General features: G+C 43.5%; 1 protein-coding gene across 1 annotated transcript in view; it reads left to right on the forward strand.

Annotated features, from left to right (window-relative positions):
• Positions 1 to 2,173: 2,173 nt before the first annotated feature.
• Positions 2,174 to 17,304, forward strand: part of PDE8A (phosphodiesterase 8A) — a 189,160-nt gene continuing 174,029 nt past the window's right edge. Inside the window, exon 1 of the mRNA XM_065412598.1 lies at positions 2,174 to 2,191. The gene's annotated coding sequence lies outside the window, so the exon portion shown is untranslated. The remainder of the gene's footprint in view (positions 2,192 to 17,304) is intronic.

Raw genomic sequence — 17,304 nt, forward strand, 5'->3', positions numbered from 1 at the left:
CCATCATCATCACCCCCAGTTTACAGATGAGGAGATTGAGGCCCAGCTCGGTGATGCCCGGGGATGGGCAGACAGATGCAGAGCTGGAAATGGAGCCAGTCCTAGCTCCCAGCCACCACAGGTGCTGCAACCAATGGGAAAATGCCAGGGCCAGTATGGTAGGGTCCCCTTACTCTAGCCCTCAAAGGGGCTCGCACCAGGTGGCGCCCCAGCTTCCCCCCCCCGTGGAGACACCCCTGCTCGGTGCACTGGCCCTGGCGTGCAGAGCCGGGGGCCAGCCCCGAGCGCGCTGCGTGCGCTAGCGGGACCAGCCCGCGGTGGGTGCGCAGGGGCCCGGCGGCGACGGGAGCAGTTTGAAATTCGCTCCCTCGCGCGGGGCCGCCTGGCTCCGGCCGTGCCGCAGCAGATTGGCCCTCGCCGGCTCATTTGCATTGACGCCAATAAAGGCTGGAGGTCACCGCTCGCGGGTGCTTGTATTGGCTCCGCCGCGCCGCCGCTGCTGTCAAACACCGGGGCAGAATTGCAAGGGGAAGCCTCGCAAGCGGGCAGCTTTGGAGGGCGGGGGGGCAGGAAAGGGGGGGGGGCGGGGGTTGCTGCTGAGCCGCATCAATAAGAACAGCATCCACAGGCACGGAGCAAGGAAAGGAGACGCCGAGGAGAGGCATTCCTCCTGCCCAGCCTCAGCTGCAGGGAGAGCAAATGCCTGGGAATTAAACCTCTCGCCATTTTAATGCATACCACGGAGATGGGACTCTAGGATAAATTTTTTTTTAATGTGTGTGCAACGTTTTGCATCTTTTCTGTGACCACAAAACATGGAGGAGGCCCTTTGATGCCTCCGCCAGCTGAGTCGGCTCCTCTTCTGGATCTCAGCAGCCCCCCTCTGAGTTATGCAGTATTTTTGGTAGGGTTGCTCTTATTGTTGCCCACCCCCACCTTCCCCGATTCAACCTCTGAGCTTGCTCCCCCCCAGCCGCCCCTTGCCAGGCTGGTGCAGTGCCGCCGGGAGCTCTGGCTGGCTCGCCCCGCCGCGGGAGCTGTGCCCGCGGCATGGAATGTTCTGCTGGATAGAACCCCCCTGTTTCCGAAGGGGGGAATCTTCCTTCCGAAGCCCTTGCCAAGAGGAGGCTAGCCTGTGAATGTCAATAGCCAGCCTGCGCGGCGGCGGCGGCTGTTGGGAAGGAGGAGGACGGAGAGGAACATGAATCGGACGGGAGCGTGATCGAGGAACACCCTCTAGCTCAGGAGAGGAGGGGAGGGGGGGTTTGATTCCCCCCCCTCCAAAAAAAAAAAAAAAAAAAGAGAGAGAGAGCGAGGCAAGGCAACGAACAGGATCGGTTCTTGAGCTTGGTGAGCGGGATAAATCGACACGCAGCGCCTGGTGGGGGCTGTGGGAGACAAGGTGTGTGTGGGGAGAATCCCCCCCTCCCTCCTCCCGGCCCCAAGGTTAATTTGTAACCCTTTGCAAAGCCTAGTGGAAAATATTCGGTTCTGTGGGCTAGTGCTGAGAGGGAAATGTTCCAATGTTCAGGGCTCTGAGCGCTTAGTCCAAGGAGACGCTGGTGTGGCTGCCCCCCCCGCCTCCCGTCCCTTTCCCCGGGCTGACAGAAAATCCTACCGCGATTTTGAGATGGCTTCGTTTGAAAGAGAGAACCGGTGAAAGCATGAACTCGGCCAGTTCTTGAACCCCCTCCCCGCCCCGCTGCTGAGCTTGAGCTCCAAGGATCCCGGTTTCCTGGAGGAGGAAGAGAACACACGTTTCTGGGGGTGTAGAAAGGACCGATGACAATGCTCCCGAGCGTAGCGGAGAAGCAGGAAGGAGATTCAACCTGTTAACAAACAAACAAAAAAATTATAATAATAATCAAAGGGAAAAGACCCACTGGAAGGAGAAAACAAATTAGAAATAGTCCCAAAGTGGTCACAAAGCATGGGCTGTGCTCCAAGCATCCACATCTCTGACAGCAGGGTGGTTTATCACAGTAGCAAAGAGTCCGAGGAGTCCAATTCCCCTCACCAGACCAACACAACCATGTCTCAGCAACAGCAAGGCAACTCCGTCCCGGGATTATTCATTAAATCCTCCAACACATCCACTTATAAGGTGAGGACTAATTCCTCTAAGAAAGACAAGAGGGAGAACAGCCAGAGCATGGAGCCAGACACCCAGACCAGCAGATCCAGCTTGAAGGTAAAAAGAGTGCTAAACATACAAGCACTATTTCTCTCAGAACAGGAGTTGGCTCCAGTGATTTGACCCAAGGAGGCTATCTGAGTAATAGATTGTAGGAAAGCATTAATGGCTTGAGCAATTAGTTAGTTTATAAACTAATCAGTCTCATGAAACTACTGTGTCGATATTCCTAAACCTGTTTCTTCATTCCATGGGAAGAGTTTTTTGGTGTAGTGAAAAAGGAGAGCTGTTTAAATGTCCTTGTCAATCATTAGAGCAAGGCAAGCAGATAGGCCCTCTGCATTCAGCAGCAGAGATATCTATGGTGGGACACAGCTTGTGTGAGCCTGCACTGCAACTAACATGTATTTACGTCTGTTGTTATTGACTTATCAAATATTGCTCTTTGTGCTTGTCTTTTTGGGTGCAAAATACCAATGCCATATAAAACTGTCTGGTAGATGGGCTGGTCACTTTAAACCCTTTCTTCCCATCAGAAAGCTGGAACAAGAGTGACAGGAATTTTTGGATAGGGTTCTGATTTACATTTACCACTTGTTGACTTTGCTTGCTTTTCTAGACAAGGTATTTTGTAGAGTATTAGTGTGTGTATACTTACATATAGCATAATCCCAATGTGCCTCACAGAAAGGCACATACTGAAAAAATAAAGAAATTGTGATTTTTAAAAAAGGTAAAATAAGTTAGGAGAACTGAAGAATTGCATTTATATTTACTTTCTGTGAGTGGCATATATTTATTAAGTTGCTAATATAGTTTTTGTGGTCGAGTTTTTTCTCTGTTTTTTGTAGAAATAAATAAGTACAAATGAAAAGACAAGTTATGGATGCACCGGAGCTATTATATAACATGGCTGATCCCTGGCTTACCGTGATATCTGTTAAGAGATACACATGCCGTAAATATAAGATATAGGTATGACATACAGGAAGGAGCTAACAAAAGGTCACAACATTTTGCAGCTTACACCACCTATAATAATTTGTACAGTTTTCTGAACCTTTTACAATCTATATTAAGAATGTGTCTACGTTATTGATTGTGAACTACAGCAAATTGTTTCTGTGGTGTGGGTGATTCTCTTAAATTACTTTCCCCGAAATAGAACAATCTCACTTCATAGAGTTGAAAAACGTGGGATGCAAGAAGAAACTATATAGGTAATAGGATGAATAACTAGAGCAATTATTTGCCAAATTAACATTTTTATTTATGTTCTAAATAAGACACAAGGAACTGAGCTATAAGGCTGCATACACACCAAGGCATGCTGATGAAATAATGGAAACTACAATAAAGAAATACGGGTTATTTATGTTGTCATCAGAACTCTGAGTTTTGTTTGGGTAGCTTTTATTTATTTTTTCTGATTTTCAAGTATATGCTTGAAGGATCTCACAGCATTTAAAACAAGAAAATCATATAATATTCTAATTAAAGATGCCTTAGTCTTCTATGTGTTTACTCTGTTAAATAATATTGTCAGAGAATGTAGGGAAGAAGAAAACAGTTTATTTTTTGTTTTCAAGATGCTTGTGAATACATTGCTTGTTAGTGGGACGGGAACATCAGAGGTAACTCAGCTAGACATGCAGTTGATCTTAGTTCACAGTCATACTCCAATCTTGTTGAATTGTCTAGGTTTTTTCCACAAAAAGTCGCATTTCATAGCTGTGATGGTAGGTTCCCACTGACAACACTGCTGCAAAATGATTGTTTTTCCTTAATGGGAGTGGTTTTTTTGCAAGATCAATTTAATACTAAATGTGATTCCACCTCTCCACCTCCTGACTTTCTTGTTTAAAATCCTGTGCTATCCTTCAGATATGTAAAACAGCATAGAACTGTACTTTCTCTGCTGTTATTATTAGCCTGTATATTGTTATCACATTTACTATCCTTGCTATATTAGTTTACAACTATGTTGTCACTGAAATTGTATTGTGTATGAAACTGAATTGTACTATTGCTGTGTCACCTACTCTCAGTGATACAGTAAAGTTCTTTTACAAAGAAATGGAGCACAGGAAAATTGAGACATTGAAGCCAGTGGGAGGTTGGGAGCAGGATTTGGTGCAAGGTCATACAATCATACAGCTTTGAAGTTAGTAGGACTCTGGCCTGAGGAGGAACTGTGGGAATGAGCATGGTACCACAAACCATTAAACATTTGCAAAGGGCTGAGAACCTTCTCTGAAGTACTTGGACACCTTCAGTGGCACTCAGCACTGTGCAGAACATGGTCAGCACCTCATGAGGTTGAGCCAATGATTATCATGTGATACGGTAGTTGGAACACCTCTGATTTGTGTGTATAGCACAATTACCTGTCTGAGTGACGTTTTTTCTCTGTCTCTCAGCAATATTCACACCTGGGCCAAACTCTCCTCTGTTACATATGGAAGTCAGGAAAGTCACAGTTATACATAAGAACAAAATTTGGCCCACTGTGTGTACATCATCTGTTTTCACTAGCGTTTGTAGAAACATTTATGATGATGTAATCCCTTTCCTTGGACCAGTATGTTGGTTATAATACATAAGATTTTCAAGTCAAAAAGCACCATACAAAAAAACAACCAAATCCAAGCTGTAAAAGAAGTCTCTCTCTTTCTCTCTCTCTCTCCCCCCCCCCCCCCCCGCTAGCTGATACTGAGATTTATTCTATATCTATTCTAGAGTGTTGTCAGATATCCATTATGATCGGATGGCAGGGAATCACTAAATGTGAACTGTCTTCCCACTGTATTTTGTGACTCCCATCATCCATGAAATATGGCTACAAAGATTAACATTTCTTTCTTAATAAGGAAAAAAATCAAACCTTTTCCAAAGTAATCTTGCAGAATAGTTTGTGTAGTGTATGTAGGCATACATGTATGTAGCAATATCTATATCTGGCATATATGGTTGTGGTGATATCCATGTAATAAGCCAAGAAATCATATCATAAATGGCATTTGGTGGCCTCACTTGTCCCCATTAATCAAGACTCCCATGAGATGTTCTAACACTGCTAATCTCTGAGCAGCTTCAAATAAATGTCACATCTTAAAAAAAATGAACCTGCCACAAAAATGTTTCCTTTTTGCCCCCCAAATATAGAATTTTCAATCCAAAATTACATTGGTCTGTAGGCAGGCTCTGCAATATTTAGCCCTGGAACAGTGACAAGTTTAAGGTCTGATTATCACACAACCCATCCAAACTAGCAAATGGAGCTTTATAGAATACTATTGGAAAGCACAAATTCCAAGGGTACCAATGGGATAGCACTTGCTTTTAGCCCCAAAAGGTCCCAAGATCTGAGGTTTTAAGGGGGGAGGGATAGCTCAGTGGTTTGAGCATTGGCCTGCTAAACCTAGGGTTGTAAGTTCCCTCCTTGAGGGGGCCACTTAGGGATCTGGGGCAAAAATCAGTACTTGGTCCTGCTAGTGAAGGCAGGGGTCTGGACTCAATGGCCCTTCAGGGTCCTTTCCAGTTCTATGAGATAGGTATATCTCCATAATTTATTTATTTTATTATAATTTAAGGCTGTGATACTTGTACGTACATTTTAAATGTACCAATTGTATTTTTTTTTCTCTTCCTCAGAAGTTTATGTAATTGGACTCATGGTACTAAAATACCTGGCTTTACAGAAAGGAGGATTTTAAAAAAATCCATACGTTTAAAAAAAACCCTCTCTAAAACATTGTTAATATATTTGCTCAGTTAAAAATGTGGCATAAGCAGAGCAAATGTTGATATGGTGTAAATGTTTAATTGGTACTTGTGTAGAATGACTTGCATAGCTTGCTCATGGCATTGCTCTTTGTGAGCAATATGCTGTCCCAACATTATGTCAATGAACCCTTGTACTTCACCATGCTCTCATGCATTCACTCTGTATTTCATGCCACAGTTAATTTACTTGTGTAATATTTTCTTTTTCTTGTATGGCTCTTCTTGACAAGGTGTATTTTCAATAATATACACACACCAAGGGGTGTGTTTGGGGAGTGGGCAGTAAACCAAAGGCTCTGACATTTTAAGGTCACGTTGTAAAAGGCTGTTTGATTTATCTGCTGGTTGGGGACTAACAGATGAAATCCAAGGCTTTAGAAACAGTAAGCATTCTTAGTTCAAAACCTGTTGAACTGTCCTTTCCTGGGTAGTTTAACAAACATGAAATAACATCTATAATAGTCCATTAATTAATGGCTCTGTAATACTACAATGTACACTGACTTTCTCATTTAATCAGATATAATTTGTATGTATTTAATCACATATGGCGACTACCATGCTCTCCTGCTCCTGCCCGGCTTGGGCTGGGCATTCCCTCCCCTGGGAACACATGGTGGGCTCTCCCTCTCTTTGAAACACCCACATGTAGTGTCCCCACTCCCACTGAGGCCATCCAACTCTCTTCTGATTCCTCTCTGCTCCTTCCAAAGCCAGTTCTCAATCATTCCCATGACAACCCTCCTCACCGTCATTTCCCTCCCACTTTCACTGACATCAGCCCTCCTGTATAGAGATCCTTGCTCCCACTGAGATGATCCTTCCCACGCTGAGACACTCTAACCTTTCTCGCTCCCTGCGGCTGCCAGACTCCCAGGCTGCCTTTTGATTCTGTTGTTGCAAAGGACAAACCCTTTCTTTGCCCGTGGACTGTGGATTCCTTTTGAGTTGATATGAAGCAAACTTAAATAACTAGGCCTTTGATGCGATGAGAAGTATGTTCAATTTTACTTCAGCCTTGTATGCTGAAATCAAAGTGTTTCTTTAGATTGCTATGATTTGATTTGATTTGATTTTGGTTTGAATAGAAGGTAGAAGAGCACCAATTCAAAGAGCAGTCCTGAGGCCACTCACAATGTATAAATTGCTCTGCTGGGAGCATACCATGAGCTCTTTTTTTTTAATCATTCAGACTAGCCAATGGAACTACTACTCCCAATCCTTGCATAGGCCCCAGTCCTGCTCTTGCTGAAGTCAGTAGGAGTTTGACATAGAATAGGAACATACAAGAATTGCATCTCTGAACTTCAGTGCAGCTTCTTGTGTGGCAGAGTGGATAATGTTAACTCCATAATGATTCTTTTCAGCTTGTACCTTACTGACAGACGTGAAACACTCTTTTCTCTCTGCCTCCTGCAGCCATGTCCCTCATCCTCTCTGGCTGGAACTTCCTGTGTGTCAGTCTCCTGCCAGTTTCAGGCTTTGTGGAAAGTTTCTTAGCTCTTTCTCTCCTTACACCTGTGTGTGTTGATGTGGAAAGTGTTGAAAATAAACATTTATTTCCATTCTCTTTGCAGTATGTCATTTTGCTTAACATACTGTGCCTGTTGTTTTCTTAAAATCTTAGTTAACAGAGGGATGTGTAAACATATTTGGATAAATCCACAGTAAGAAACATCCTAGTGATACAATACACTTGCTCACACTGTTTTTTAACCTTGCCCCAAACCCCAAATTCATCAGAAAATTAATTATATAGTATCTTTCCCTCTCTCTCCCTCCCTCGCTCCCCTGTATTGTATGGTATGAAATTATAGTTCAAGGCACCGGTCTCCTTAGTATTTAAGGTGTCAACAGTTCAGTTTTTAAAATTTGAAGCGATAAGCACAAGTAGTAAATAATGATCATTGCTGTGAAACAGTCCCACCAGATGTAGATACTTGCTCCTGGATCATGTTCAATGACAACATTATTGCACACTCTAAATAAGAAAAAGCTTACAAACAGTATGACTATGAAGGGCATATTGTTTCCATCTTTTTATGTAACCAAATATTTTTTTTTAATGTTGCTCATAGCTCATTTGAAGCTATTCTATTTAGAAACCATTTTGCTTCCATATGTTGCTTATGTTTTTAATATCCACTCTTCTTGTTCAAGTAATTATCCATATTCAGAAACAAAGTCAGAACCTTATAGCATTATTGACTGCAATTTTTATGATATTCCGAACAGGAGTATAATAATAATACTTTACACTTCTAAAGTATTGTGCAGCTGGGGGCAGGGAGGAGAAGGGGCCATTTCTTCAGTGCTAAGGACTATTTACCTGAGTAAGGGCTGTATAATTGGCCCCATTAACAACAATAATTAAGTGCCTGGATCCTGCACTTTTCGTGGGCTCAAAAATCCCATTGACTTCAAAATTGGGCCTCGGATAGGAAATAAACATAATGAATAGAGAAACACAAAGCCCTTATTGGCATCCAAAGAAAAATGGAAGAAACCTAAAGCAAATATGATAGATGAGCAGATTGATTTCTAAACAGAATTATTTCATAGAAATGTTTCATAAGGCATCAGTCTGTCGTCTGTCCCTCCCACCCCATCCCACCTTTTTTGAAGATGATCTAGTACTATGTACTTAATAGAGTCAAATTGTAAACATATTTGCTAAATATAGGTGGAGTTAAAAGGTTGATAGTAAAGTTTAGAAGAGTGTTCATTAAATGTGATTTCTTGTTATCTGTCCAACTTTGAATTTTCTGTATGAATTGCAGCCAGTGCTTTATAGGCCAAATTCATCCATAACTTTAATGGAGTTTGACCGGGGATTAATTTGCCTCTATGACCTTCTGTATGTAACTATCTCTGGTGTAAAATAATTAGATATCATGGTTTGACCATAACTGAAACTGGTAAGGGTGACAAGATGCATACTGACCTTTTAAATATGTATTACTAAATAGTCTGACCACTCAATAGGAAAGGCTGTGATTTCCCCCCCCCCCCCCCCAAAGGCACCCAAGGAAGTTATACACCCAAATCCTCTTGACTTTCAGTGATATTTGGGCACCTAACTTCCTTAGGATCCTTTTGAAAATGCCCGCCTGAAAGCACAGTAAATTATGTTGATAGGGTCATTACAGTGTAGGGGATGAAATTAAACAGTGAAGTCTCTGATGTCTGCATTCTTCCAGCTCATCCCCTTCTGCTGTGGGCTGAGCTGTTGACCCTGAATCAAACTCCCAGGCCCTTTTCTCCTCTTCCTTGTAAAATCTGTAAATATGTCACTCAACATTCCATAAAAGTTTAGTGTTTTATAAACCAGTAGTTGCAGCTTCCACATGTATGTATGCCTTTCTGGAGAAAGGAAAAGTGTTAGAAAGTGACTTTTAAAATTCATTGAAATTACATCATGCTCATTATTCTCCTGTTTCAGTGTGGTTTACAAATTAATTTGAAATTCTTCTTTTTAAATAATGTTTTTAACATTGTATGTCTGTCTGTGTATTGGTTCCTTTTCAACATCTAAAGACTGACAATGTGATGAGCTTCCCTTAACAAAGCAAAATATTTTGGAACAAATTGTTGTAGGATTATCAAGCTTTAAAGGCAGTATTTGGGATAAAATGATGTTGCCAATTTAAAAAACAACAACAGAACCCCTGATCTTCCATGTATGGACCCAAGGGATGCACTGGAGGATCTCAATGTTGGACTGGGTCCAGAGAAAATATTAATTTGTTTTAGTTAATTACATTGTGGCCAATTTTTATTTATTAGCTTGTACATCTTAAAGACCCTTTGTGGCGTTTTAGCTACTCAGCTACTATTGGGCCTGATCCTGTTCCCACCAAAGCCAATGAGAGTTCTGTAACTGACGTCAATAGGATCAAGTCCATTAATTTTAATGGCTGTCATTTGGCTATTAGACCCTGAATTTGGATTTTGGTTTCTTGTGTACATGTGAGAAAGATGAACTGCAAAAGATTCTTGTCCCCTGAATTGGATTTGTGCCCTTTTTCATGTGTGAGAATTTGCTTGGTTTGTTCTTTAGAAATATCAGGAAGCTTTCTTTTCCCCTACTTTTATTGAAGGAACTCCTGGGTGTCTTGGAGCATGGCTTGTTTCCTTTCATATTTTAGTGGAAGGGGTAGAGGGTACTGAATCTCCAACAAATATTTTTTTTTCTTCAAAATGTCAGTGATTGAAATTAAATGGGTGTTAACAAAAATAAATGAAGTTATTTTTTAAACACTCTGAGTAAAAATCTTTTCCCCATTCAGTTACTCAACTTTCACTTTCAGCTGTCGAGGGCCTATTTTTGCTTTTGCAGGTCACCTTTATTGCTGCAGGACCTGATACTTCGAAGTGCTAAGCATTTCCTGTTAGCTGCAGAGCATTCTCAACTCCTGTTCACATAGTGGGAGCTGAGGACCAAAGCAGGGTTAATATTAGCTCTTACATGATGAGCCTGGCTATAGTGTCCTCACACTGCCCCAGCACATGGGGCAAAAAATCTGTTAGGGTAGTGTGGCAGCATATGAGTTAATAAACCTCCTGGTCCCAGGCCCTGCCCTCCCTACCTGGAGAAGTGTAAACTTCAGAGTTTATGGAGGTATGGGGAACAGTCCGCAAGCCCACACCCTGCCTGGGTGCTCCTCTTCCCATGTGTACATGTGCATCAGAGGCAGCTTAATTTGACCCCTAAAAATTAGGGTGACACATTTTTGCTGGCTTAATAACAATCATCCAATTGTTCAGATGCATATTTCATTCCTGTATGAATTTATCAGTTGTACATTTCAAGTAAGTTTTTTGTTTGTTGGTATTTTGAGCTATATATAAATTGATAACTTTAAGCTGCTTTGATTTAAGTTAAGTTTTATTGTCTGTTCTTTGGTTAATAAGGAGGGGAATTCACTCTTTTAATACAAACAAAATAATTATCACTTTCATTTTAAAGTTTCCTGGAAAACTTGCATTTTATGTACTTGGAAAGTTCAAACCTTTTGAAGTAACAAATATTTGTTTTTTATACATTAAACATTTTATAAAGTGGAATGAACTGATTTCTGATGGGGGTGGGAGGAACAAGGCAGCCTTGAAATCACTTCATTGTTTGTTAGATTTCCCAGTTTCCTAAATAAATTTGTACAAAGAAAACACAGAATCACTGGGCAAATATAAAAGAATGACATCCTCTACTTCCCATTGTTTTTAACTTTGAGTTAGCAGTGACCTTTAACTCCCTACTGGGATGCAGTGGAAACTTTATGAGGCCCTATTTTACTTGCCACTAGAAGACAATGTATTTTTAATGTTGCATATTTGCCATAACTTTCTATCTTTAACTTTGGTCTGTATCATGCTTAATAAAATTCCATCAGAGAAATAGACTTAAAAAGGACATTGCAACATAAACCTAGTTTATAAGAATTTTATTTGGGAAAAGCCAGGCTTATGCTTTGTTTTTAAAAAGCAAAACAAAAGAACTCCAATTTGCCTTGGATATCATCTTTCCTATATTAAGCAGCAGATAGGGTAGTTGCCTCATCATTGAGAACACTTGTACCAAATACCAGATACTCTCCTTTTCTGACACTTCTCAGCAGTAGCACAGAATTTCCAAATGTATGGCTTTAGTTTCAAATTCCTAAATCAGGGGTGGGCAAACTTTTGGGCCACATCTGGGTATGGAAATTGTATTGGGGTTGGGGTGCAGGAGGGGGTGAGGGCTCTGGGGTGGGACCAGAAATGCGGAGTTCAGGGTACAGGAGGGGGCACCAGACTGGGGTAGGGGGTTAGGGTGCGGTCGGGGGGGGTGGGCCTGGAGATTAGGGATTTGGGGTATAGGAGGGTGCTCCAGGCTGGGACCGAGAGGTTCGGAGGGTGGGAGAGGGATCAGGGCTGGGGCAGGGGGTTGGGGCACGGAGTGGGGGTGAGGGCTCTGGCTGGGGGTACGGGCTCTGGGGTAGGACCAGAAATGAGGAGTTCAGGTGTGGGAGGGGGCTCCAGGATGGGGTACGGGGTTGGGGTGCGATGGGAGAGTTGGGGGCTCTGGGGTAGGGCTGGGGATGAGGGGTTTGGGGTGCTGGAGGGTGCTCTGGGCTGGGATCGCGGGGTTTGGAGGGCAAGAGGGGGATCAGGGATGGGTCAGGGGGTTGGGGCACAGGAGGGGCTCAGGGGTGTAGGCTCCGGGCGGCGCTTACCTCAAGCAGCTCCCAGAAGCAGTAGCATGTTCTCTCTCCAGCTCCTACGGAGAGGTGTGGCCAGGCAGCTCTGTGTGCTGCCCCGTCCGCGTGTGCTGCCCCGTCCGCATGTGCTGTCCCTGCAGCTCCCATTGGCCGCAGTTCCCAGCCAATGGGAGCTGTGGGGACAGCGCGTGGAGCCCCCTGGCTTCCTCTAAACGTAGGAGCTGGAGGTGGGACATGGCGCTGCTTCCAGGAGCTGCGCGGAGCCACGCAGAGCGGCTCCCGTCCCCGCTTCCTGGCTGGAGCGCCGGAGCGGGGCAAGCCCCAAACCCTGCTCCCCAGCGGGGGCTCGAGGGCCAGATTAAATCGCTTGGCAAGCCAGATGTGGCCTGTGGGCCATAGTTTGCCCACCCCTGTTCTAAATGCATAGTATAAAATGTGCTTGATATATATGCATCCCCCTCAGGAACTTTGAGTTTGTATTCATGTGTGTGTCTTTTTTTTCTAGATAACTGTCCATCTAAGCTTGTATGCAGTTTCCTTTCAGTATTTCTTTTGGACTTCCTCCCTCCCCTCCCCCCTCCCCCCCCCCAAAAGTTGTGTTAGGCTGAGGACCATCACCCATGATACTTTGGTAACTTGAAGCAGAAATAACTTCCCTTTTACACTACTACAGTTTAACTGGCTGATAAAATTGCCCTTTTTCAAAAAACAAGAAGTTCACCATAAATGAGCACAGTACTTAGAATAAACATGAGGGCCCAATTCTGCACTCACTGAAGTCCATCAAAGGTCTACCACTCACTTCTGTGATAACAGCAGATTGGACCTGGGTTCTGAACAATGCCTGTGTATTTATTTGACTTTGCAAAACAAATAATACTTTTAAAATACTGAAGAGTTTTGTTAGTGGGCCACATTCTCTCTGTAGTTACAATCCCACTGTCTACAGTAGAAGCCCATGGAAGTCAGTGAGCTGTCAGCGTGGAGCTGAGGGCAGAACATGGCCTGCTGTGTTTATATTTTGATGTTATATATGTCGGAGGAATTACATGTTAATAATAGTGCAAAATGCTACATTTGTGTACTTAAGATTGATAAAGATGAATTTGAAGACAAAATATTATATTATCAGTCTTACAAGAGGAATAGAATGGGGGGGGAGTGTAGTTTCTTACTATTATATTATGCTAGCAGAGGTATTCATCTGAGCAGTAGGTATATAAGAAAGGATACATTGTTGTGACTTCAGGTCCTAGGTTATAGCCAAGAATTTATTGCAAATCCAGAGAAAATTGCCTTTCAAAGGCAAACTGTTAATTTCTAATAGATTAAAGGCGTTTTACCTCTGGATGTTCAGATATTCATAATCCTCAAGCTATACCTGTTTTTATTATTTGTCAAACAGTGTGTTACATTGCCCAGTGGTTTGTGATCATGTAAAAGACCATATGGTAACTCTGTCATTGTGGGGAGGCAGCGTAATCTAGTTTACAGAATACAGGGTTAATGTCAGGAGAGCTGGGTTTTGTTCCTGGTTCTGCCACTGCCCTGCTGTGTCACCTTGGACAAGTCACTACATTGCTCTACTCATTGCTTAATATTAATTGTGGCTGTAAATACAGGATAAGGGCATTAATCTGTTTAGGAACTGAGGAAATGCCAGGCTGGATCAGACCCAGGGTCCACCTAGTCCAGTATTGTGTCCCCACGTTGGCCAGTACCACCTGCTTTAGAGGAAGGTGCAAGAAATTGTATAGGTTAAAGGTTTGTTATTCCTTAATTGCTTGTCTAATGGATTTAATGTGGGCATATCAATTTAATTTTTCTTTATCACAGAGTTGAATGTAACTTTGTCTAACAATTTTGGCATATAATATCATTTTATTAATAAAGCTCTATCCCTGTCAAGACACAGTGGGATGCTGAATAGATATATGCAATACAAGAATAAAACTACACAGAATGGAATTTTTTTAGTGGAGGAATTATTTACAAATAGTTGTGTTATTTCTTGCAGTAATATCTACTGCTGGGGAAGGTGTGAGGATGAGTATATGACCCCAGTTCTGCAAACACTGTTGGCAGTGGCCAAGAATAACCCATGATAGTTTTTAAAAGAAAATTAGTGGAACAAATTTGCTATCCTAGTAATCAGTTTACAGTTTAAAGAGGATCCGCAGGTTCGGCCGATCGCGGCTCCGACTGGCAGGAAGCGGCGCGGGCCCAGGGATGTGCTGGCCGCCGCTTCCTGCCGCCCCCATTGGCCTGGGATGGCGAACCATGGCCAGTGGGAGCCGCGATCGGCCGAACCTGCGGACGTGGCAGGTAAACAAACAGGCCCGGCCTGCCAGGGTGCCTGGCGAGCTGCGTGCCAAAGGTTGCTGACCTCTGGTCTACATTCCCAGGTTCACCAATTTATTTATTTTTTGACTCCCCGACTGTCAGTGTTACCCTCAGCTTCTTTATACATACTTTATATATAAGAAATATATACTAAGTGTCTAGCCCTTTGGGTCCTAAAGATCCTCTTTAAACTGTTCGCCATCCCAGGCCAATGGGGGCGGCAGGAAGCGGCGGCCAGCACATCCCTCAGCCCGCGCCGCTTCCTGCCGCCCCCATTGGCCTGGAGCAGCGAACCGCGGCCAGTGGGAGCCGCGATTGGCCGAACCTGTGGACGCGGCAGGTAAACAAACTGGCCCGGCTCGCCAGGGTGCTTACCCTGGCGAGCCACGTGCCAAAGGTTGCCGAACCCTGATGTAGACTTTGCAAATGCAAAGAGCTGCTTTTAAAATGCTGCTGTTGATTTCCCATATGTCTCTTTGGGTCCAAGAGAAACTGGAAATGCGTAAAATCGAGTAAGCCGCTTTCATCTTACAGTGTATGGGCCTAGTCTTGCTCCCACGTAAGTAATTTTCAAAACTCCCATTGGCTTCAGCGATGCAGCATCAGGCCCCACAGAAGTCAATGAGAATGTTGTAAGTGACTATGTATAAACTTGGATCCTGCTATCTACTTCTTATGACTCTGTAACTTTTAATTTAATTAGCGCATCTCCCCCCTCCCCCAATCCCTCGTTTTTCACACAATCTCATGTTCTCTGTGGAAATGATACTCTTTCTGCAGAGTTGCAGATAATAGGCGGCCCTGCTTATCTAGCCTCCTTAGTTTGTTATCGTACTTCTTCACCCTCCAGCTGTACTATATAAATGATGAGACTATTCCTTGCCACTTTATGCTGTGAAACTGAAACCTGTCACTAAAACAGTCTGGTCAAATTCAGTGCTGATCAGTGGTGCAAGGAGTGTGAATCACCCATAGGATCAGTCCTGCGTTTCTCCCCCACTTCCTGATGAATTATTAGCATTTGGCCTTCGTCAAAGAATGGAACACTTTATTTTGGAGAGGCTATTTACTTTTTTATGAGCGATTTCCATTTTCATAAATATCACGGTTTGTTACAGCTTTTTGAAATCAGTGTATGTGTACTAATGAATGCTAAAGGATTAGCTTGCTGGGAGCTGAGCTTTCAGTTCATAAGCCAAAAAAGAGTGTGCTGCAGCCTTCTCACAGTATACTGCTGCTGGCCTTGGCATTGACCAGCAAGGACCAGCTTCTCAAGGGATAAGAAGGGATTTAGTTTTTATGGACCTTGTTAATAATAAAAAAGAGAGAACGAACTTTTAAAAACTGGCTGAGTGTCAAAAGAACATCACATTCTCCTCGCAGAAGAAGTTTCAAATGACTTTTGGCATTAACTGAAACTCTCTTCTCTGTTTTGAAGTTGACACATCCCTCTCACACCTGGCTTGGGTGGGAAAGGAAGGGCAGTGACTGCTCCTAAGGGCGGTCATGAGCTACAACATATTCTCTAGCTAGAAAATATAAAATAGGCTTTTTCGTTTGAAAAGGGTCTGTGTTTTTTTGGTGTTGGTTCATAAGGCTAAATGTTTATGTATTGGCTCATGATTTTTACTAAATCTGCTATCACGGTTCATGTTTTCAATATTTGAAAGAGATGGTTTCTTTACCTTTGCTTTATAAAAGCACAAAATCTAGATGTTACAGACTGAAAGCTGAAGGGAGGAAGCATTGTCTAGTGGTTAGAATAAGGTATGCGGAAGTATGGAAGGCTCGAGTCCTAATCCTGGATTTGCCACTCACTCACTGGATTTGAAGTCACATGATGCCAAATTTTCAAAGGAGCTCAGGGCCAGACTTTCGAGTACTCATGATTGAGGCCAGACTAGCAGCACCCACTGTGACACCTACAGCTGGGTTATCAAAAAAGCTCAACACCCCATGTGCTGATATCTGGCCATGTATTTCAGTGACTGGCATGGAGCATATACTTTTCAAAATCTGGCCCTGATCTGTGAGCCGTTGGAAAAGCTAGCTTTGGCACAAGACTGAGAAGGTGTTATGGCGAGTGGAATCTTTGTACACCTCCCTATCCTGGGCCAGCCAAATGACGGTTTAACCCTGGCTGGAGGTTAGGGGAGCCTGAAGGCTTGTCTTAATTTGGTCTTGGCTGTTGTGACTTCTAGGAGCTGTTGCAAGGTTCTGTCCCCGCCCCTTTAGAGTCATGGTACACTGCCAGCTAGCTGCTATGCCTCACTGGAGTTCTGGGGCACAATCCCCTGTGCTCAGGTGATGAAGTTCATTTCACCCACACAAAGCCTGAGGCAATAGGTAAAATTGCCTTGACTATGGAAAGAAAATCAACTATTACCACAACATGGGGCCAAGCCCTGGGATTGCAGTGCAGCTCTCTCCCTCATTTACTACTATTACAGCCTTTCAGCTGCTACTCCAGCCCATCAGTGCTGGAAGGTAGGTAGATTCAATTCTCTGCTCCCCTTGCATAGAATATTAGGACTACTGGGTCAGTGTATAGGTGGATCTCTCCTCTGATCTACTGAACTGCTCCATCATTGCTCTCTAAGCCAACCGGTGTGGATCAAACATTGGAGACCAGTGTAGGGCTTAAGTGATGAGAAAGGGTCACATGCAGTTTGGTCCTGTGTTGACATAGGGAATGATTTTGCAGAGTAGTCTCTATTGCCCCCAGGCAATGGAAACATCAGGAAGTTCGGCATAGCAGTGTACCCTCAGGCTTAACCTTTTCCTGGGCCCACCCATGCCCCAAGAACACCAGTGGTGTTGCTCCATTGCAGTCAGTCCCCT

Source organism: Emys orbicularis, chromosome 10 (assembly GCF_028017835.1).
Source record: "Emys orbicularis isolate rEmyOrb1 chromosome 10, rEmyOrb1.hap1, whole genome shotgun sequence".
Taxonomy (NCBI): Eukaryota; Metazoa; Chordata; order Testudines; family Emydidae; genus Emys; species Emys orbicularis.